We start from the raw sequence: 24105 nt of genomic DNA, 5'->3' as shown, positions 1-24105 counted from the left end.
GCCCCTCCATTTACTTTTTTTTTTTTTTTGAAAGATTTTATTTATTTATTTGAGAAAGAATGAGTGGGAGAGAGCATGAGAGAGGAGAAGGTGAGAGGGAGAAGTCCACTCCCCAAGGAGCTGGGAGCCTGATGTGGGGCTTGATCCTGGAAGTCCGGGATCATGACCTGAGCCAAAGAAGGCAGTCACTCAACCAACTGAGCCACCCAGGTGCCCCTCCATTTACTTTTTATTTTATTTTTTTTTAAAAGATTTTATGTATTTTATTTGACAGACAGAGATCACAAGTAGGCAGAGAGGCAGGCAGAGAGAGAGAGGAGGAAGCAGGCTCCCCGCTGAGCAGAGAGCCCGATGCGGGACTCGATCCCAGGACCCTGAGATCATGACCTGAGCCGAAGGCAGAGGCTTTAACCCACTGAGCCACCCAGGCACCCCTCCATTTACTTTTTAAAGTAATTACTGATAAGAAAGGCGTACTTTTGTCATTGTGCTATATTTTTTTTATATGTGTTGTAGATTTTTTTGTCTCTCAATTCATGCATTTCTATCTTCTTTTGTACTTAATTTATTCTTTGTAGTGAAATATTTAGGGAAATAATGAAATACTACAGTGACATTTGGGGCATACATTTAAGATCCTGAAGTTATAATACTTTCGTTTGAACCTACACTGGCTTAAATGATACACAAAAACTCTGCTCTTTTATAGTTCATCTCCATCCCCTTTCAGTTTTTGATGTCACAGAATTACATTTTATACACTGTGTACCCCAAAACATAAACTAATAATTCTTTTACATGCATTACTTTCTTATATTATGGAGAAAACAAGATTTGGAGTTACAAACCATAAGTTAGAGTGATACCTGCTTTTCCACTAATAATTTTTTTCTTTAAATATATTAATCTCTTAAATCATATAGAAAACAAAAAGTGAAGCTACAAACCACTCTCATGATTATGCTAGCTTTTATAATTGGCCATGTATTTACCTTTATCGAGATCTTTATTTTCCATACAGCTTTGAGTTACTGTCTAGTGTCCTTTCATTTCACCTTACTGGACTCCCTGTCTTTAAGGGCAGGTCTAGTGGTCTTGAACCCCCTCAGCTTTTGTTTACCTAAGCATGTCTTAATTTATCTCTCATGTTTGAAGGATAGTTTTGCTTAATATAGTATTCTTAGTCGATTTTTTTTTTTTTCTTTTAGCTCTTGGAATGTATTGGCCCACTGCCTTCTGACTTCCAAAGTTTCTGATGAGAAATCTGCTAATAATATCATTGAGCATCCCCTGTATGGGATGATTCCCTTCTCTCTTGCTGCTTTCAAGATTCTCTTCATTTTTTGCCCTTTGAAAGTTTGATTATATGTGTCCTGGTATGATTCTATTTGAATTTATCTTACTTGGAGTTCACTGAGCTTCTTTGATGTCTTTCATCAAATTTGGGAAGTTTTCAGCCATTATTTCTTCAAATAATTTCTCTGCCCCTTTCTCTCTCCCCTCAGCCTTCTGGACCCCCTTAATGCATATGTTGATCCTCTTGATGGTGTCCCATGGGTCCCATTGGCCCTGTTTACTTTTCTTATTTCTTTTTTCCTATTCCTCAGACTTGATAATTTTCATAATTTTATCTTCATGTTCACTGATTCTTTTTTCTGCCTGCTCACATATGCCTTTAATCCCTCTAGTGAAATTCTCATTTCAGTTATTATACTTTTCAGCTCCAGAGTTTCTTTTTGGTTTCTTTCCAGTTTTTCTATGTCTTTATTGACATTTCCATTTTATTCAACACTGTATTTTATTTTATTTTTTAAGATTTTATTTATTTGAGAGAGCAAGATAGAGAGAGCAAGAGAGCACAATCAGGATGAGGGGCAGAGGGAAGAGCAGGCTTTCTGTTGAGCAGGGAGCCTGATGTGGGAATCAATCTCAGGACTTTGGGATCATGACTGGAGCTGAAGGCAGATTCTTAACCAACTGAACCACCCAGGTGTCCCATATTTTCTTTTTTAAAGAAATATTTTATTAGAGAGAGAGAGCCCATGAGTAGTGGGGAGGAGCAGAGGGAGAGGAAGAAGCAGGCTCCCCACTAAGCAGGGATCCTGATGTGGTGCTCAATCCCAGAACCTGAGCCAAAGGCAGATGCTTAACTGACTGAGCCACCCAGGTGCCCCTCAACACCATATTTTCTTGCCTTTCTCCACATCTTCCTTAATTTTTTGATCATTTTTAAGACAGACTGTCTTAAAGTCTCTGTCTAATATATGTGCTATTAGGATTGTTTCAGGGACAGTTTCTGTTGATGTGTTTATTTCCTTTGAATGGGGTATATTTTCTTACATCCTTGTGATTTTTTTTGTTGAACACTGGACATTTGAATCTAATAATGTGGTAACTGTGGAGATCAGATTTTCCCCCTTCCTTAGGGTCTGTTTGTTTTGTTATTGTTATTTTTTCTGTTGTTATTATTATTATTATTTTAAGATTTTACTTATTTATTTGACAGACAGAGATCACAAGTAGGCAGAGAGAGGGGGCGGGGGGGGGACAGGCTTCCTGCTGAGCAGAAAGCCCGATGTGGGGCTCAATCCCAGGTCCCTGGGATCATGACCTGAGCTGAAGGCAGAGGCTTTAACCCACTGAGCCACCCAGGCGACCTTTTTTTTTTTTTTTCCTGTTTTTTTTTGTTTTGTTTTCATTGTTCTCTCCACACTGAATATCAGCCTGAAGTATAAATTTAGAAGTTTTCTCAGGTCTTTTCTGGGTCTTTCCTAGGCATACACTGTCACTTTCTAGTTTTCCCCATATATGCAGTTGCTTTTGAATGTCCTATTTGTTATTGTCTGGCTCCTGAAGGGGAAAGAGTAAATAAATGAAGAGTGGGGGAAGGGCAGTTGTCCTAGCACCCCAAGCTGACCTTAACAGCATTATGGCTGCTGCCTTGATTCTGCCTTTCTCCCTTTCCAATCTCATACATCTCTCTTGTGGCCAATCTTAACCTTGAACTGTTTGAAAACTGTGGCTTCATCTCCGCAAAGCTGACGTAGTACCAAGCCACTCTGTTAATTCCAAACCTTCTTGTAGTTTAAAGGACATCTCTCTGCTTCAGGGAGCAGTTTTCCTAGCTCGTGTGGCCAGTGTATGATCATGATCTGTAATTACCGTCTCAAGAAGACTGAAGTTGTCTATTTGCCTGAGATTTGAGGGTTAGGATGCCCCACCTGTACCCACAAACATCTCTCTAAGTGGGTCTCCTTAACGGAGTGCGCTAAGTTCCCTTAAGTGTTTTAAACTCTGTTTATAGATTTAATATTTTGTTTTTATCTAAGTTTATACTCTTCTGATGGGTTTAGATTTGAGCCTGCCTTCTGTATCCAAATTGCAGCCTCACTATAGAACACATGGCAGTCTGGGATCCCCACTCAAGCTGCAGCTACTCTTGGTAACTCTTGCCTTTGGCCTAATGACTGTTGATCCTTTCCTTATTCTTGTCTGAGTGGGTCACAACTATAGAGATGTTCCAATGACATCCTATGTCATTGTGCTCCCAACCTGGAAATCATACTGAGGAATCCAAACACTGGGTAAGGACCCTGCAAAATCCCAGGAGTGATTCCAAGGCATGGAGAGAAGTATGTGCACTATGTATACCCAGTATCAGGATCATCATAATTCATATTACACATCCAGGGTAGAGCCAGGGAGGAATGTAGGGTTCAAGGCCACCTCTAGGAAAAGGGCTGAAGCCAGCAACAAGCACATGCAAACTTTTCAGAAAGAGCAGTGAGGTCCCCTGTGGGACACTGGGCGTGTGTGAAAAGACTTTGTGGACCAGTTGTATAACCAGGAATTTAATCGCTTAGTGCCTCCGGGACTCTGCTCCTGAGTCCTACGCTCAGATTTGAGCCGAGGCAGGAAGCTTGTTTTTCTGTCTGTCTGGGCTTTGGGTGCCACCTTGTGGTGGAGTAATGATCCTGGGCTTCGGAGAGTCCCATGCCCTCACAGGAACCTGATCTTCTGGCTCTAAGGCCATTACTGCTAAAACATAAGGGCAGAGGTGCCAGTCACCTGACCTCTTCCCAAAGCTTTTCTGTGTCTGAGGAGCAGGCTGGGTTTCAGCGAGTCCTAGGGATTTGGGGAAGCCCCCAAGTGAAGTCAACTGATAGGAGGGAGGGACTTAGTTCCAAAGACTCCAGTCTGTAGCTGTTGAGGATTCTGTCTTTAATATAACTCCAAAGAATGTGCCAGAACATTATCTGATCTTAAAAGGCCCTGTACTTTCCAGCTTATTTTAGCCCAGGCTGTAGACCAGTGGCTCTTACTTAGCTCTTTTCACGTCAAGGGGCTCCCCTGAGGTTCCAAAGAAAGATGTGGATTTTCCTCTGGAAAATGCACAAGTATACAATATTGTGAGTAGAATTTCAGGGAGTTAGTGAACTCTTCGGGGATCCAGGGATGCCTATAGTTTGTAAAAGCCCCTACCCTAGATTCCTGCTTCTGTTAGTGTTTCAGAGGCTTGATGCCCTCACATAGGTTAGCTGTCCCTCTGAGGAGATTGGCAGTGTCCACATAAAGATGAGATATCTGGAGAAGGAGAAAGGACATGGTAAAACTTCTTCTTGTGAGAGAAGTAGCATCATTAGCTTCAAGATGTATAAGGAGCTGCCTTGTGTTGAGAAACGGATGTTCCTTTTGTGAAAATGTCTGAGAAAGACAAATAATAAAAATAGGTGACTCACGTGATAAGGCGGAAAGCAAGTCATTCTTTGGAAGGGTATCCTCAAGCAGCCTTAGACTCTATTTCAGACAGTTTGAAATGTCTCTGAAGGACTTCCGGAGGCAAGGCAAAATAATTAAGAGATTCAGAAACTCACACTGGCTTGCTTCTAAAATAAAACTTAACATACTGATCCATGATCCTTTAAGGTGCATCTTTTTTTTTTTTTTTTAAGCTTTTATTTATTTATTTGACAGAAATTACAAGTAGGCAGAGAGGCAGAGAGGCAGACAGAGAGAGAGGGGAAAGCAGGCTCCCTGCTGAGCAGAGAGCCTGATGTGGGGCTCAATCCCAGGACCCTGGGATCATGACCTGAGCCGAAGGCAGAGGCTTAACCTACTGAGCCACCCGGGAGCCCCTTAAGGCACATCTTTAAAGGGATTTTCTTTTGGTTTGGTGCTATTCATTTGCCCAACAGATATTTACTTAATGCAAATATCTGGGAAGGAAAAGTTTGGAGTTGGCAGAAACTTCAGGCATGTTACTCAGATTCCTTTATTCTCGGACAAACAACATGAGGACCAGAGGGATAAAACGTCACTCATTCATTTATTCATCATTCAAGCTTAGCAGTCACTTCCTCTGTGTCAGGAACTGGACTTTGTAGGAGGAATAAAAGAGGAAAACTGAGAATCTAATGGGATAGAGAAGTATTTAGTAATTCATTAAAGTTAATTATTTTAATGGAGGCTCTTCAAAAAGCAGAGGCAGCTTAGCAAACAAACCAGTTATATCTGCTTTAGTAAGATTACTTTACAGAGGAAGTAGCACTTGGGCTTGCAACTTGACAGATGAATGGAGGTTTGCTAGGTGGGCTAGCTGTGTTTGTTCCACGCTTCGGAAATGCTATCCAGGTTGGTCAATCCAGTATGGCACGGGGCCAAGGGATGAGTGGGGCATGAAATCCAGCCTGCATTCTGCTGGGAGGAAGAGGTACCTTTTCCTATTTTGCACAAAGGCACTGTGTGGGTCTCCAGCCCTGAGATGTGGGCAAAGGCAGAGACTTGTAGAAGAATAAGGTATGTTCTGAGAACTATCAGCCCTGAGGAGTGTTAGCTCAGAGCTGCTAGCACAAAAGTGAGTGGGAGGTGATGAGTCCTGACAGCTGAGTGAGGCCTGGTGAGGAAGGGCTTTGTCTGTCACCAGGGCTAGTGGTGGTCATGTTGGGAATGGGACCTGGGTACCTTCCTTCCCGACCATGACCTTTCTGCGGCACCAAATTGCATCTGAGGAGACCCTGATCTCTGTCCCAGGTGCCAGAGATCACACAGTGAGGAAAATGCACAGGCCTGGGGGGCAGGGTCTGCAGTCAGGGCTGAACATAAGACCTACAGATGGAGGCTAAGAACAGTGAACTGTGATAGGGAGCAAACAGGAGGAGAAGGAGCACAGGGCACAAACTCGGTCCCCAGAAGCACTTTGCCTCAGGCCAGGGGCCAGGCCACCTGAGCAGGATTCAAGGTCAGGGCTGCCTGACTTCAAAGCCTTAACAATGCCCACACTCTAACTCAGCAACTCCTCTGGTAGGAACCAGTCTGAAGGAAGTAAACGAAGGTGTATTCAAAGCTATAAGGACAGTCTTTTAACCAATTTCTGTAACATTAAAACATTAAAAAACATTACAAACAAAAGAAGTAACTTAAAAACAAAACAAAGCAAAACACTAAACATTGGGGAAAAAAGGAAATAATCTAAATGTCCAACAATAAGAGATTGGGTAAGTGTATTTTATCAAAATTGATGGAATATAAAGTAGGTATTAAAAAGACATTTTATCGAGTCCCGCATCGGGCTCCTTGCTCAGCCGGGAGCCTGCTTCTCCCTCTGCCTCTGACTACCACTCTGTCTGCTTGTGCTCACTCTCGCTCCTCTCTCTCTCTGACAAATAAATAAATAAATAAAATCTTTAAAAAAAAAAAAAGACATTTTATTTTTTTAAAGGATTTTATTTATTTATTTTAGAGAGGGTTATAGAGGGAGAGTAGGTGCGGGGAGGGGCAGATGGAGAAGAGAATCTCAAGCAGACTCCACACTGAGCACAGAGCCAGGTGCAGGACTTGATCCCAGGACCCTGAGATCATGACCTGAGCCGAAATCAAGAGTCAGACTCAACCGACTGTGCCACCCAGGTGCCCATAAAACGGTGTTTTAAAAGTATATTTATTTATCAAAAAGGGAAAGGTTCAATACATTATTTAATGAAATGAGTCAATTAAACTACATACTGCAAAATACTGTTTTTATAAAGATATTGAAGACCATATACGTGGTAGGGCACAACAGTGATTAACTAAAAGGGATGTGATGATGGGTGACTTTTATTTTCTATGTTTTTGCTCACCTGCATCTTCCAATTTTTCCTATAATGAGTAGGTCTTATTTATGCAACAACAACAAATACAGTTATAGCAGAGTATTGTACAAAGAGTTTCTATCTCCTCTCTGATAAGCTGGGGGCATCTGTTAGGATTAAATAAGATAAAGCATTTAAACATTCAGCATGGGGCTTGGCATATAGTTAAGCATCATTAAATGTTAGCTACCAATGCTATTATAGTAACCACTACAGCATTAATTACCACGGTTACTCTACTTACTAGTCTTATTGCAACAACACTACTAGGCTATCACTATCACCATTGTTACTGGCTCTGAATCAGGGCCAGAACTAGAAAGAACAGTCTGGAGCTGTGATTCTGGTTTTTAGGACACACTCCAATCAGAGGCTTTGTTTTGGATGTGAGGCAGAGTTAGAGATTAGAAAATAGGGCAGAGACTCAGTTCTCAGGCCAGCTCCTGACCTTGGAGATGTCGGGTTCAGTGCCAAGGTGCTGGGTTGGAGCTGCAGGTGCGAGGGGAGGGCCTGGATGTGGGAGTGGGGGCTGCAGAGGCTGAGGACTCCTCAGAGACTCTCACTAAGCCTGTGATTACCATGAAAGTCCAGTCACTCTTGCTTTGGTCCATGTTCCATCTAAACCCAGATCCACTGAGAATCCTGCTCCCCCTTTCTTGAGTCCATCCCAGTGGAGATCTTGCCCACCCAAACAGATCCCCCTTGCCCTTTGTACCACCTCCCTCCAAGTTCTTACCCAGCTAGGAGTTCTCTTTCCAAAGCCAGACCTTATCTAATCTTTCTTTTTTTCCTTAAGATTTTATTTATTTATTTGAGACAGAGTGAGAATGAACATGAGTGGAGGTGGCAGGGGAAGCAGAGGGAGAGGGAGAATCAGACTCCCCACCAAGCAGGGAACCTATTGCAGGACTGATCCCAGGACTTTGGGATCATGACCTGAGATGAAGGTAGACGCTTCACCAACTGAGCCACCCAGGTGCCCCAAACCTTATCCAATCTTCTCACCACTTCCCAAGTCTGCAACAGTTGGTGGTGCTTTCTGGAATACCTTCCTCTTCAAAAATTGCCTCCCACTATGAGGTATTGGACCACCCCCCCTAGCATCTTAGGCTATGGAAGCTAAATCCAACCACTTCTGGCTGTTTAATTGATTTAACAGTAGGATCCCTAACTCTTAATGCCCCAATGATAGATGATTGATTGTACATTCTTCATCTCTGGTAGCATTTTCTGAGAAGACATGCAGTGGGTCAGGGTGCAGAGGCACCTGAAAAGAGCTTGATTTTTTGCTTTAAAGAAGCTGGCATTTGCTTCAAAGTGTAATTTATGTGCAATACAACACATGATATTAGGTGTTTGATGAATCTGGACAATTGCATCTGCACATGCTACACCATTCTAATTGAGCTATGGAATATTTCCATCACTCTGGGAGGTTCCTGTGTCCCCATTTCCAACAGGTGTCTCCCCCACTCCACCAAATACAACGGTCGTTCTAATTTTTATCATCACAGATTAGTTCTACCTGTTCTAGAATGTGTTATAAATGGAATCATTGTTTTTGTCTAGCTTCTTTTGCCCAACTTAATGTTTTTTTTAATTAAAAAAATTTTTTTAAGATTTTATTTATTTGACAGAGAGAGATAACAAGAAAGCAGAGAGGCAGGTAGAGAGAGAGAGAGAGAGAAGAGGAAACAAGCTCCCCACTGAGCAGACAACCCGATGTGGGGCTCAATCCCAGGACCCTGAGATCATGACCTGAGCTGAAGGCAGAGGCTTTAACCCATTGAGCCTCCCAGGTGCCCCTGCCCAACATAATGTTTCTGAGACTTATCTGTGTTGCTGCCTGTATCCGTAGTTTCCTTTTACTGTTGAGTGTATTCCATCATGTGAATATATGACAATTTGCTTATCCACTCACTTCTTGGTGAAAATGTGGGTTGTTTCCAGTGTCGAAACTGCTGTGAACATTCTAATACAAGTGTTTTGAATATATGGTATTTTTCTTTTTCTTTTTTTTTTTTAAAGATTTATTTATTTGTTTGACAGAGATCACAAGTAGGTGGAGAGACAGGCAGAGAGGAGGAAGCAGATTCCCTGCTGAGCAGAGAGCCCAATGTGGGGCTCTGATTCTAGGACCCTGGGACCATGACCTGAGCTGAAGGCAGAGGCTTTAACCCACTGAGCCACCCAGGCGCCCAGATATATGGTATTTTTCTTAAACATATATTTAGGAGGGCCCTGCATTGGGCTCCCAGCTCAGCAGAGAGCCCGCTTCTCCCTCTCCCATTTCCCCTGCTTGTGTTCCCTCTCTCTGTGTCAAGTAAATAAATAAAATCTTAACAAAAAAAAGAAACTCCAAAGAGTTTTCCAAAGTAGCTTCAATATTTCAGACTTGCACTAGCAATTCAGGAGCATTCCAGTTCTACCTATGTACTATGATCTGTGGTTGTCAGCTTTTAAAATTTTAGCCAAGCTCTTTCATTAGCTTTGCATTTTATTAATGCAGCAGTGACACAAATTCTCCTTTACCTTTTAAAAATGTTATGGCTTTAAGTTATGACTTATTTTGATTGTGGAATAAATATGTGAATGAGAAAACCCACAGAAAGCATTAAAAAAAACCTCCACAATGCTACACACTGGTAAGTGTATAATGGTATCTCATAATACCTTTGGATTATTTAGAAGTGTTTCACTCAACTTTCAATTATTAGGGGGATTTTTAAATATTACTTCTAATTTAATTCTGTTAAGTCAGAGAACATAATCTTTTATTTTTATTTCTTTTAAAGATTTATTTATTTACTTTAGAGAGAGAGAGTACGGAGGCTGGGCAGGAAGTGCAGAGGGAGAGGGAGAGAGAAAATCTCAAGCAGACACCCTGCTCCCACAACCCATGAGATCATGACCTGAGCTGAAATCACGAGTTATACTCATTCATTTATTTATTTATTTATTTATTTGACACAGAGAGATCACAGTGGACAGAGAGGCAGGCAGAGAGAGAGAGGGAAGCAGGCACCCTGCTGAGCAGAGAGCCCGATGTGGGACTCGATCCCAGGACCCTGAGATCATGACCTGAGCCGAAGGCAGTGGCTTAACCCACTGAGCCACCCAGGTGCCCCACGAGTTATACTCTCAACTGGCCGAGCCACCCAGGTGACTTGAAACATAATCTTTTAAATTCAGTCCTTTCAAATGGGTGAGATTTGCTTAAAGACCAGCCTATGATATATTTTAGTGAAGGTTCTATGTGCACTTGAAAAGAATGCATATTTTGCTGTTGTTGGGTGGAGTGTGCTATGAATTTATGTTAGGTTAGATCCGTTGCTACCGTTCAAGTCTTCCACATCTTTCCTGATTTTCTTTTTCTTTCTTTCTTTCTTTCTTTCTTTCTTTCTTTCTTTCTTTTTTTTTTTTTTTGTCTATGTGGTCTATCAGTTACTGAGAGAGGAATTTCTATTATTTTTTTATTTTTTAAGGATTTTATTTATTTATTTATTTGACGGAGAGAGAGCGAGCGAGCGAGCGCAGGAACAGGGGGTGGAACAGAGGGAGAGAGAGAAGCAGGCTCCCCACTGAGCAGGGAGCCTGATGTGGGGCTGGATCCCAGGACCCTGGGATCATTACCTGAGCCAAAGGCAGACGCTTAATGACTGAGTCACCCAGATGCCCCAAGAGAAGAATTTTAAAATCTTCAACTATTATTGTCTATTTCTTCCTGTAATATTTTTGTTTCATTTATTTTAAAGTTCTGTTTTAAGATTATTATACACTTAGTTTTATTAATTCTTAATTGTTCATAAGTAATTCTTTTTAGTGAATTGACTTTTTTATCATTATAAAATGAGCTTTAAAAAAATCTCTGTAATACTTATATTGAAACTAGCTGGAGCATCTGGGTGTCTCAGTCGGTTAAGCATCTGCCATCAGCTTAGGTCATAATCCCAGGGTCCTGGTATCAAACCCATATCAGGCTTCCTGCTCAGTGGGAAGTCTGATTCTCTTCTCCTTCTGCTTGCTGCTCCCCCTACTTGTGTGCCCTTTCTCTGTCAAATAAATACATAAAAATGTTAAAAAAAACAACAACAACTAGCTGTCTTACATTTATTTTGTACATGGTATATATATACTTTCCATCCTTTATTGTTAACCCATCTGCCTCTATTTTGAGTGTGTCTCTTATAAAAAGCATACAATTGGGCCTTGGTTTTTAAGAATCCAATCTGATAATCTTTTACATAGAGTGTTTAATCCATTTACATTTAATGATTTGTCAATATGGTTGGGTTTAAGTTCACCATCTTATTTGATTTTTGTATGCGCCCTCTGCAGTACTGCCCTTAGACAGAAGAAAGACTGTCCAGGTTCCCACACCTCAGGGGCTCTTGTGCTTTGGAGTTGTAAGTCTCCCTCCAGTGCCTTGGACCAGTGAGCCTGGCAGGGTGCCTCAGGACCAGACCTGGTCCTGTATGAATGGATCCCTGCCACCAGAATGGTGCTGATACACTGGTTCGGGGTGTCTCTCAAGTTGGACACCTCAGAGCCCTGGGATATTAACGTGGCCATTGCCAACCCTTGGGCTTGAGTCATATGTGTGGGTCTGTGGGTGGGCTCTCCTCTGTTCATGTTACTACCATGGTGTTGCCTCTATTCTGTAGTGCTCAAAAGGGGAGAGGATGAGCAGACATCCTACCCTATATCATCCCCCCACACTCCAAAGGCAGTCACCCCAACCCCTTTGCAGGTTCTGAACTCCGAGTCCTCCCTTGGCTGCAGCTGATGTAGAAATGTGTGCCTTTGGCTCAGTCTTTTTTTTTTTTTTTTAACCAGTTTTGAGATATAATTCAGTTATATCTGAATCATACAGTCATACAGTTCACCTATTTGATGTGTACAAGGCGATAGTGTTTAGAGTATTCACAGAATTATGCAGCCATCCCTACAATTTTAGAGCACTTTCATCATCCCCAAAAGAAACCATGTGGCCATTAGCAGTCACTCCCTATTTCCCTCATTAAGGCAGCCCTAGGCCACCATTAACCTACTTTCTGTTTCTATGGGTTTGCCTATTGTGCACATTTCCTATAAGTGGAATCATATGATATGTGCTCTTTTATGATTGGCTTCTTTCACTTAATGTAATGCTTCTGAGGTTTATCTATGTTGTACCATATATTTGTACTTCATTCCTTTTCTTTGCCAAATAATATCCCATTACTATACCATGTAAATTTTTTTAAAAATATTTATTTATTTATTTCAGAGAGAGAGAGCAGAAATGGGAGGGGCAGAAGGAAAGAGAAAATCCCAAGTAGACTCCACACTGAGCATGGACCTCACATGGGGGTCAGTCTCACGACCTTGAGATTGGGACCTGAGGCCAAAGCAAGAGTTGGACACTTAACTGACTGAGCCACCCAGTGCCCCTCTTGTCATTCCTGAAGAATATGCACCCATCACCACAGTCAGTTTTAGAATATTTTCATTATTTCCCCAAAAAGAATGTCCACACTCCTGAGCCATCAGCACTCATTTTCCCTCAAACCCTTCTGGCCCTAAACAATAGCCAATCTACTTCCTATTTCTATGGATTTACTTATTCCCAACATTTCATATAGATGAAATCTTACAATATATAGTCCTCTGTGATTGATTTCTTTGACTTAGCATCATGTTTTCTTGCTTTACCCATGTTGTACTTCCTTTCTGTCACTGAGTAATACTTCATTGCATAGATATACCACATTTTATTGACCTATTTCTCAGTTGATGGACATTTACATTGTTTCATCTTTTGAGCTGTTATGCGTAATGGTGTCATCAACATTTGTGTACAATTGTACAGCTGTTTTGTGTGTGGATGTGTCTTTATTTTTTTCAGGTGTATACGTAGGACCAGGATTGTTGGGTCATGTGGTAATTTTTTTTAAAAGATTTTATTTATTTATTTGACAGACAGAGATTACAAGTAGGCAAGAAAGGCAGGCAGAGAGAGAGAGACAAGGAAGCAGGCTCTCTGCTGAGCAGAGAGCCTGATGTGGGGCTCAATCCCAGGACCCTGGGATCATGACCTGAGCTGAAAGCAGAGGCTTTAACCCACTGAGCCACCCAGGTGCCCCGGTCATGTGGTAATTTTATGTTTAACCTCTTTAAGAACTTCTAGACTATTTTCCAAAGTGACTGCAACATTTGATATTGTCACTAGCAGCGTATGAAGTTTCTAGTTTCTCGACATTGTTACCAACATTAGTTACTATCTGTCTTTTTAAAATTGTAATCATCTTAGTCAGTGGTATCTCATTGTGGTTTTTACATGCATTTCTCTAAGCTCTAATGATGTTGAACACCTTTCCATGGCTTGTTAGCCATTTATACATCTTCTTTGGAGAAGTATCTATTCAAGTCCTTTACCCGTTAAAAAAAAATTTTTTTTTTAAAGTAATCTCTACATTCCAACATGGGGCTCAAACTCACAAGCCTGAGAGTCACATGCTCCACCAACTGAGCCAGTCAGGCACCCCAGTTCTTTACCTATTTTTGATTTGGGTTGTTTGTCCTTTTTAATACTTGTGTCATAGGAATTCTTTATATATTTTAGGTACAAGTGCCTCATCAGATGTATGACTTTCAAATACATTCTCCCATTCTGTGGGTTGTCTTTTCACTTTCTTGATGGTATCCTTTGAAGTACAAAAAATTTTAATTTTGATGAAGTCCAATTTATGCTTTTTTCCTTTGTTGCTTGTGCTTTTATTGTCATATTAAAAAAAAACCAAAACCATTGCCTAATTGGGGTAAAACAGATTATACCCATATTCCTTCTAAGAGTTTTATAGCTTTATCTTTTGCATTTAGGTATTAGGTATTTTATCCACTTTCAGTTATACTTTTTAAAAGATTTTATTATTTATTTGAGAGGGAGAGAGAGAGACAGCGGAGGGGCAGAGGGAGTGGAAGAGAATCCTCAAGCAGACTCCCCACTGAGTGCAGAGCCTGATGCAGGGATCAATCCCAGGACCCTGAGATCATTACTGGAACCAAAATCAAGAGTCAGACAGTTAACCGATTAACCACCCAGGCACCCCAATGCTGGGTTAATCTTAAACCATGCCTGATGAGGAATGAACATTCTTGTGGTTGGCTCCTTGGAGTATTGCTCCATAGTTCAGGAGTCAGTTAAGGATTTGAAGGAGTTCGCTGATTTGGGGGCTCTCCTCTTGTTCCTTCTTTTCTGAGAATACCCTTCAGTTTCCAGCTGAGCTGACAATACCAAACTTGGACTCATTAGCAAGAGTGCCAATTTCTTCTTTGGCTCTATCCACCCTCCCCCATGTACATCATGAAAACCTGTAAAAGCCAGGTAATACGACTCTCAATCAGTATGTTTTTCTTTTCTTTTTTTTTATTTTTTTTTAAAGATTTTATTTATTTATTTGACAGAGAGAAATCACAAGTAGATGGAGAGGCAGGCAGAGAGAGAAAGGGAAGCAGGCTCCCTGCAGAGCAGAGAGCCCCATGCGGGGCTCGATCCCAGGACCCTGAGATCATGACCTGAGCCGAAGGCAGCGGCTTAACCCACTGAGCCACCCAGGCGCCCCTTTTCTTTTTTTTTAAAGCACCAAATCTCTTCCATTTTCTACCCTTTAGGTAATTCCCCAATGTCTTCAAATAATTGCTTTTTTAATATTTTATTGAGAGTTTATAAATATATACAGTAGTCCGCCCCCCTTATCTGTGGGGGATACCTATATATACCTATATATACTATGTGTTTTCCTATACATACAGACCTATGATAAAGTTTAATTCATAAATTAAGCCAGAGGTTAATAACAACTGATAATAAAATAACAGAACAATGATAACAACATGCTATAAGTTATGTGATGTGGCCTCACATGTACACACACACACACACACACACACAACACATCTTTTTGTACTCTTCTCACACTTCTTGCGATACTGTGAGATAACAAAATGCCTCTGTGATGAGATAACACAAAGTCAATGAGGTAGGCACTGTGATATGGTGTTAGGCTACCTTCTGAGGCTGCATGAGAGGAAGGATCATCTATTTCCAGCCTGTGGTTGGCCAGCGTTAACTGAAACCACAGCAAATGAGACCACGGATAAGAGGGGACTACTGTATTCAATACAAGCTACCCTGCCTTTATCAGAACAGTCTGATCTATATATAACCTCATGGTCAGACGTCAGCTGGTCTGCTTACAAGAATGTGGAAGGATCAGCTGTTTTCAGGACTGGAAAGTCCAAAATTCTGGCCGAGCCTCAATCTTCAAGGGAAATCTGCTCACTGGCTCCTCTTTCTAACACTCAGATTCATTACCCTGGATTCAACATGAAGTGCTAGGCTAGCAGGAGGACTGTCTGAGACATGGTTCCTGTCTTCAAGTTTACATCTAGTGAAAAAACAAACATGGGTGTGGTGTTTCACTGTTTACAGAGCACACGTTCTGTCACGTTTGATTATCACTGCAACTCCCATGTCCCGACTTTACAGAGATGGAAACTCTGACCACAACCTCCTGTTCTTGCTCAACCACGCCCACTGCACCTGGTCTTCCCTCCGGCTGCCAGTCCCCTGCCTCTCCACTTGATTTTCAGCCATTAGCTCCTTCCATTTTCACTTCCCTGTCCCTCTTAGATCTGACAGCCCACCACTACTTTTCATCATTCTCTTGTTGCTATTATAAAATCCTTTGTGTCCCTGACCTTTAATCACACCTTTGTGGAAGCAGCCTGATCCTGGATGGATGAACAATTTCCTTCTCTGTGCATACAACTGGGTGTCTGAGTACACTGGGTGGTCTCACAGGTCTGCATGGCTTCAAGTTTATGGTCACCAGGAGAGCCTTTAACATTACCTGGTGATCCTGCTCCATCCCTCTGGTGAATATGTTCTTTCCCTCTGTGTGATGTTTGCTCATACTTCCTCCATTCAAACTTCCAAGTCCTATCTCATCCTCTTGCTTTCAACAGCTGACTTGGCATCCATCTTTACCGAGAACCAAACACCACCAAATTTACAAATACACCTGCATTTACACATGTCCTCACTCCCTGTCCTCCTTTATAATGGACAAAGGTCCCTTCTCCTATCAATTCCCCCACATGCACCCAGAACCCCACTTTTTAAAAAAAATATTTTATTTATTTATTTGACAGAGAAAGAGATCACAAGTAGGCAGAGAGGCAGGCAGAGAGAGAGAGAAAGGGAAGCAGGCTCCCCGCTGAGCAGAGAGCCCAATGCGGGGCTTGATCCCAGAACCCTGGGATCATGACCTGAGCCGAAGGCAGAGGCTTTAACCCACTGAGCCACCCAGGTGCCCCAGAACCCCACTTCTTGCAGCCTGCTTAGTAATCTCATATTGATGATTCTCTGCCTTTTGAGGTTTCAATCTCTTCTCTACTGGCTCCTTTCCCAAAACTTTTAAATATGCTTGAGCTTCTCCTCATCTTAAAAATAAAACAAAAAACAAAACCCAAAAACTCTTCCACTCAATTTTGTTCAATAGTAGTTCTTCTCAACCTCATCCGTAGATTTGACACAATCCCGACCAAAATCCCAGCAGGTTGTTTTGTGTATATTGACAAACAATAGAAAGTTAAAAAAGATCCAAGGTGTGCCTGTCTGGCTCAATCGGAAGAGCTTGAGGTTCTTGATCTCAGGGTTGTGAGTTTGAGCCTTACATTGGGTGTAGAAATTACTTAAAAAAAAAAAAAAAAAAAAAAAAAAAAGAAGGAGCTTCTGTGTGGCTCAGTTGGTTAAGCGTCTGCCTTTAGCTCAGGTCATGATCCTAGAATCCTGGGATCAAGCCCCATGTTGGGCTCTCAGCTTAGCTGGGAGTCTGCTTCTCTCTTTTCCTCTCTTTCTGTGATCTCTCTCGCTTTCTCGCTCTCATATAAATAAATAAAATCTTAAAAAAGAGAGAGAGAAAGACTCAGAGTAGCTAATTCAGTATTGAAGGAGAAGAATAAAGTCAGAAGAAGACTGACACTACCTGCTTCGTCTTACTATAAAGCTTTTGTAATTAAGATAGTATAAGATGGTGGGGAGCCTGGGTGGCTCAGTGGGTTAAAGCCTCTGCTTTCGGCTCAGGTCATGATCTCAGGGTCCTGGGATTGAGCACCACAACGGGTTCTCTGCTCAGCAGGAAGCCCACTTCCCCACCCCCCTCTCTGCCTACCTCTCTGCCTACTTGTGATCTCTGTCAAATAAATAAATAAAATCTTAAAAAAATAGTATAGGATGGGCAAAAAGAATAAACGAATAGATAAATGGAACCAAATAGAAAGCCTAGAAATAGATACAGAGAAATATAATCAACTGATTTTTGGCAAGGGACTAAAGGCAATCAATGGAGAAAAGATAGTTTTTTTCAACAAATGGTGCTAGAACAACTGGACATACAAAAAAAGAGACTAGAATAGGGATGCCTGGGTGGCTCAGTTGGCTGCGCATCTTTGGTTTGTTTTGGGTTTGGTTTCGGTTGTGATCCCAAGGTCCTGGGATCAAGTCCCGCATCAGGCTACCAGTATGGAGCCTCCTTCTCTCCCTGCTCAACAATATGAAAATAGGCAATTTAATTTAAAAAATGGGCCATCCAATGGGCAAAAAGATCTGAACAGACACCTCCCAAAGATGTACAGCTGGCAAATAAGCATATGAAAAAGAAAAGATGCTAAACCTCATATGTTATTAAAGAATTGCAAATGAAAGCAACAAGATAATACTGCACACCTATTAGAATGGCTAAAATCCCAAACACCAATCTCCCATGAGTATACAGAACAGCAGGAACTCTCCCTCATTTCTGTTGGAAATACAAAATGGCAGAACCAACCTGGAAGACAGTTTGGCAATTTCTTACAAAGCTACACGTAGTCTTATCACATGATCTGGCAATTTTGTACTTCAGTATTTGCCCAAAAGAGTTGAAAACTTCTGTCTACACAAAAACCTGCCCACATATGTTTCAGTAGCTTTATTCATAATTGCCAAAACTTAGAAGTAACCAAGATATTCTTATATGGTTGAATGGTTAAAAAATAGTGGTACATCTAGATCATGAAATATTATTCTGCAAAAAAAGTAATGAGCCATTGAGCCACAAAAAACAAAATAAAAAACCAGGGAATAACCTGAATGCATATTGCTAAGAGAAAGAAGCCAGTCTGAGAAGGCTATATATTGTGTGATTCCAACTATGACATTCTAGAAAAAGCAAAACTATAGAGACAATAAAAAGAATCAGAGGTTGCCAGGGGCTTGTGGAGCAGGAGGAATAAAGATGTGAATCATAGGGGATTTTTAGGGTAGTGAAACTACTTGGTACCATATGATACCATAATAATGGATACATGATATTATACATTTGTCAAGCCCACAGGACAGGGTGAACTCTAATGTTAACTATGAACTTTAGTTAGTAACAATGTATTGGTTTGGTTCATAAGCTGTAACAATGCAAGATGTTAGTAGTAGAGGAAGTGGTGTGTGGAGGGGAAGGAAGAGTATATGGACACTCTGTATTTTCTGTGCAATTTATCTGGAAACCAAATCTTTAAGAAATAAAGTTAAACAAAACAAAATAAACACTACCTTCCTTCAATTCCATATCCCCTTGTAGCTATTGTCATTTCTCTCTTCCCATGATGGCCATGCTTTTGAAAATGTTTGTCTAAGTACTACAGAAAATGATAATTTACATTGATCGAATGCTTATTATGAGCTGAAATGTAGAGTGTTGTATTTACCTCTCACAACAGTCCTATTGCATTGGTACGATTTTTATAGATTTGGACCCTGAGGTTTGAAATGTTTGAGCCACTTGAGCAACTTCACATTATTAGTAAGTGTTGCAACCAGGTTTGAGGACAGGCTGTTGGACCTTATGGGTAATGCTCTTAAATCACTCTACTCATGGGCTCCATTTTCTCTCCAGGGGCTCAGCATCAGACAACTCCACACACCACATTATTCTGTAGTCTGTGTAAATGGTGCCTCCTAGGGCACATTTGAAAGGAGCTGTCCAGGGTTGTGCCATGTGGCAGCCCTGCTTACCTCCCACCCATCCTTCATCTCACTTGATCCCCATCTCTTCATTGGATCGACTCTCACTAAGTTCCATGACTACATTTTAACAAATCCAACAGATACTCTTCCATCTTCTTATTTAACTCCTGAGCAGCTTTTGACATGGTTGAATGCCCCTTTCTTCTTGAAACATTTTTCCTCCCCAAACATCATGTTTCCTTGGTTTCTTTCTCCTTTGGGTGTTCTGATTCAATTTCCTTTGCCAGCTCTCCCTCCTCTCCCTGGCCATTGAATGTGGAAGTTCTGCAGGGTCTTGTCTTGGCTCTCTTCTTGTCTTGGTACCCTCATACGCCTTGTAGGTGATCTATTCTTACTCTTTTCTTTAAGTTTTTATTTAAATTCAAGTTAGTTAACCTACAGTGTAATATTAGTTTCAGGTGTACAAATAGTGATACAACACTTCATACAACATCTGGTGCTCATCACTCCAACTGCCCTCCTTAATCCCTGTCACCTGCTTAACTCATCCCTCTACCCTCCTCCCCACTGATAACTAGCTGTTTGTTCTCTTTAGTTAAGAGTCTGTGGCTGAACATCTCCTTAAAAAAAAAAAAAAAAAAATATATATATATATATATATATATATATATATATATATATATTTGTGTGTGTGTGTGTGTGTGTGTGTGGTGTTGGTTTTCTTCATTAGTTTTCGTCATTCCTATTCTTTGCCTGTTTTTCTGTCAAGATTGTCTTTATCTTACTGATCTTTTTCTTTTAAACATTCTGGATGGTAATTCTTTGTCAGTTATATGAATTGTAAGTATCGTCATAGTCCTGTGTTTATGTTGTCTTTTAGTGGACAAAATTTTACATTTTAATATAACCAAATATATTAACAAATAGATAACAATGAAAAGAAATCCCCCGAAAACATAGAAAACAAACAAAAGAAATCAGCAAACAAGAGGGCATTCAACCATGTCAATAATCATGTTAGAAATGGATAGTCTAAGCATACTACTTAAAAGATAAAGTTTAAGAAGCAAGACCCAACTATACGCTGTGTACCAGAAATTCACATTAAATATAGAATATTCAATAGGTTAAAAATAAAAGAGTAGAGAAAGATGTACCATAAAAACATGAATCAAGGGGCGCCTTGGGTGGCTCAGTGGGTTAAGCCGCTGCCTTTGGCTCAGGTCATGATCTTGGGGTCCTGGGATTGAGTCCCGCATCGGGCTCTCTGCTCAGTGGGGAGCCTGCTTCCTCCTCTCTTTCTGCCTGCCTCTCTGCCTACTTGTGATCTCTCTCTGTCAAATAAATAAATAAATAATCTTAAAAAAACATAAATCAAAAGAAACATGGAATGTTTATATTAATTTCACATAAAGTAGACTTCAGAACAAGAACAGATCAGGGAAAAAGAGGGACACAATATACTGATTAAAGGGTAATTTCTTCAAGAAGACATAGTAATCTTGGGAGTCTGGGTGGCTCAGTGGGTTAAAGCCTCTGCCTTCAGCTCGGGTCATAGTCCCGGGATCCTGGAGTCGAGTCCCACATTGCACTCTCCGTTCAGCGGGGAGTCTGCTTCCTCCTCTCTCTCTGCTTACTTGTAATCTCTGTCAAATAAATAAATAAAATCTTAAAAGAAAAAAGAAGATATAGTAATCTTAAACGTATATGCACCTAACAGTAGAGCTGCAAAATATATGAAGCAAAACTAAAAGATCTAAGGGAGAAATAAAAAGATTTACCATTGTAATTTCTTGGGTGATAAAAATGTCTTTTGTTATTTATTTACTTATTTATATAGAAATTCAGGTTTTTTTAAAAATAAAGATTTTATTTATTTATTCAACAGACAGAGATCACAAGCAGGCAGAGAAACAGGCAGAGAGAGAGAGAGGAGGAAGCAGACTCCCTGCCAAGCAGAGAGCCCAAAGGGGGGCTCGATCCCAGAACCCTGGGACCATGACCTGAGCCGAAGGCAGAGGCTTTAACCCACTGAGCCACCCAGGCACCCCTAGAAATTCAGGTTTTATTTTTACTTATTCTTACACTGGTGGGAGCCAATGTCAGGAACTTACAGGTGAACAATAAATTTTGTTAGCTGAATGAAAAGAAAGACAATGGGGCATTATCATTAGGCAAGACTTGCTTTTTCACCTTTCTGGAATGCGATGTTACCCTTTCTGGAACAAAATGCCGAGATTGCTAAAGAAACCATCTTTGGAGGAAGTGTTTAATAAGCATATTCTATTTAAATAAATCCTCCAGGAGGAAATGGGAGAATTCATTGCCTCTTCTTAGAAGAAGGCTGTGTTTGTAGTTATCTGTCAAATTCATCTGTGCAGTTCACCAACATCTCCCTATTGGGAACATCAGTATTTCCACACCACGATTCCCAAAATGACTTCTGATTTTATCTTAATTTTTTAAAAAAGATTTTTGTTATTTATTTGTCAGAGAGAGAGAGAGAGCACAAGCAGGGGGAGTGTCAGGCAGAGGGAGAGGCAGACTCCTGGCTGGGCAGGGAGTCCGATGTGGGACTTGATTCTGGGACCCTGGGATCATGACCTGAGTCAAAGGTAGACACTTAACCAACTAAACCACCCAGACGTCCCACCAAAATGACTTTAAAATCCCCAAATTCTGTGGGGCACCTTGGTTGCTCAGTGGATTAAGCCTCTGCCTTCGGCTCAGGTCATGATCTCAAGGTCCTGGGATGGAGCCCCACATCAGGCTCCCTGCTCGGCCCAGAACCAGCTTCCCCCTCTCTCTCTGCCTACTTGTGATGTCTCTATCAAATAAATAAATAGAATCTTTTAAAAAATAAAAAATAAAACCCCAAAATTCTTTGTCTCCTTTGGCTTCTCTCTTGATTCCACCTAAGCTTTATTAATAGTTCAATTTCATCATCTCCATCTTCATAATTTTCTTTAGAGCATCCACCAGTCCCTCAGTAGGATATATTTCCTACTGATGAGTGCTGTGGGAGGGCTTTTCTTTCTGCATTCTTTTTTCAACTTGAGTCAGGTAGTCCTACCGCGTGTTTTCTGCTTTCTTTCTACATAAGAACTGTATCTGTCTTGAATTTTTTTGAACTGCCTTCCACGGAGATGGAAGAGATTGTTCATGACCATGGAGTGACTCTTCCCATTCATATTCTTTACCAAAAGATCAAATGAGGTCTCTGTGAAATGCACATGTGTGTTCTCAGTGGGGACTTGACAAACTCAACTTAAGGTGAGGTAGATCTTCACAAATTTATCTGCCGATCCCATCCGCAATCACTGATTTTCACTGTACATCCCATTGTCAAGGGAGCAACCATGGCAGCTGGCTTTTCATTGTCAAGAGGTTCTGCTGCTCTCTGCGATTTCAGTGGCATCTTGGTCTAGATTTCTGTCTCCATCTTGGACTTTCAAAGGTAAGGGCATCGTGTACTCTTTTTCTAGTGGCCTATTCCAGCAGCACCTTCACCTCCCCTGGGTCTTTCTGGAGACCCAAGCTGCAGCCTTGGTCAGCTGGGCCCGCAAGGCAAGGCCCGGAGCTGCAGCCACACAGGGGAGAGAACAGGAAACAACGCAGGGAAGCTGCTTGCTCAGAGGCAGAGCCCGAGCCCGCCCCAGCAGGAGTCCCAGCCCAGCGCCTGTGCTTCCTGTGCGCACAGCCAACCCTGAGGCAGCTGTGACGGGCTTCCGCACGTGGCGCCTCTCAAGTGTGTTTTGTCTTCACGTGGTGACTCTTGGTGGGCTCTTGGATAGCTTCAGGGTCAGAACTGGTCACCAGGAAGGTTAAGCCGTAATTAGAAGTTTGGAACTTCTAGCTCTATCCACCCACCCTCCAGGAAGGGGAGCGAGGCTAGAGACTGAATTAATAATAGTTCTGTTTAGAATAAGGCTGCCATAAAAATCCCTAAACTAAGGGGTTCAGAGAGCTTGCAGGTTGTGAACGCATTCATGACCTGGGACCATGGGACAGAGACTTGTGCTCTGGATTCTTCCAGACCTTGCCCCACGTCCCTCTTTGGTAGCTTGTTTGTATCCTTTATAATACTCTTTGTAATAAACCTGTCACTAGTTAGTAAAGGAGTTCCCTGAATTCTGTTAAACCGTTCTAGCAAATTATTGTAGGTGAAGACGGAGGTCTTGGGAACCCCTGATTTGTAGGCAACTTGGACAGAAGTGTAGGTAACCCACAAGCTCTGGGTCGTTAGTGTCAAAATTGAGCTGAATTGGAGGACACTAAGTTGGTATCTGCAGAGAACTGGAGAATCTGCTGTGGAAAATGCATCCATTTGGTGTCACAAGTGTTGTGAGTAGAAACAGATCCTGTAAGTTGGTGTCAGAGGAGTGGGATTTGCTCAAACAGCCATGGCTCACAGAAGCATTGGGTTGGGATGAGAAATAAGGAAGGGGAGGAGATAAGGGATCTTTGACCCCTGCATGGCCACCTAGTCAGTCCCTCATGGTCTGAAACAGCAGCTGTGCTGTTAGAAGAGGATTATCTCTTCATGGGCTCAGCTGTGTGCTGTTCTCTAGCACTGATGCAAGAGTTGAACACTGGTTAAAAGTCCCTGTGTTTGGTTTTTTACAGATTCATAGCCTGGCTATGGGTGGTCAAAGGAAAACAGGACTATTAAGGGGATGCCTGGATAGGGTGCGACCATGCAGAAATTACTCTGGGAATTTAAGGGGCACATGAAAGCAGGGCAAGTCAATGCCCACCAGAAGAACTCCCAGATTTAGAAGGTGATTGGCAACACGAAGTCAACATTTTGGGGCACTCCCTTGAGGTGAGTGGACACTTGGCTGCTGCAGCTATAAGTAGGGGCTGAATCTAGACATTTTCCTCTTGCACTGTCTGTGGCACAAAATGCCACAAGAGAGAGACTGTAGA

General features: G+C 41.6%; 1 protein-coding gene and 1 pseudogene across 2 annotated transcripts in view; one reads left to right on the top strand and one right to left on the bottom strand.

Annotated features, from left to right (window-relative positions):
* VAMP1 (vesicle associated membrane protein 1) overlaps positions 1–24105 on the top strand; it is a 75903-nt gene that overhangs the window by 38269 nt on the left and 13529 nt on the right. The window lies entirely within an intron of this gene.
* LOC131838187 (calcyclin-binding protein-like) lies at positions 21310–22701 on the bottom strand (annotated as a pseudogene).

Source organism: Mustela lutreola, chromosome 8, assembly GCF_030435805.1.
Source record: "Mustela lutreola isolate mMusLut2 chromosome 8, mMusLut2.pri, whole genome shotgun sequence".
In the NCBI taxonomy this organism is placed as follows: domain Eukaryota; kingdom Metazoa; phylum Chordata; class Mammalia; order Carnivora; family Mustelidae; genus Mustela; species Mustela lutreola.
The sequence above is the reverse complement of the archived record's forward strand: the minus strand, read 5'-3'. Positions and strand labels throughout refer to the sequence as shown.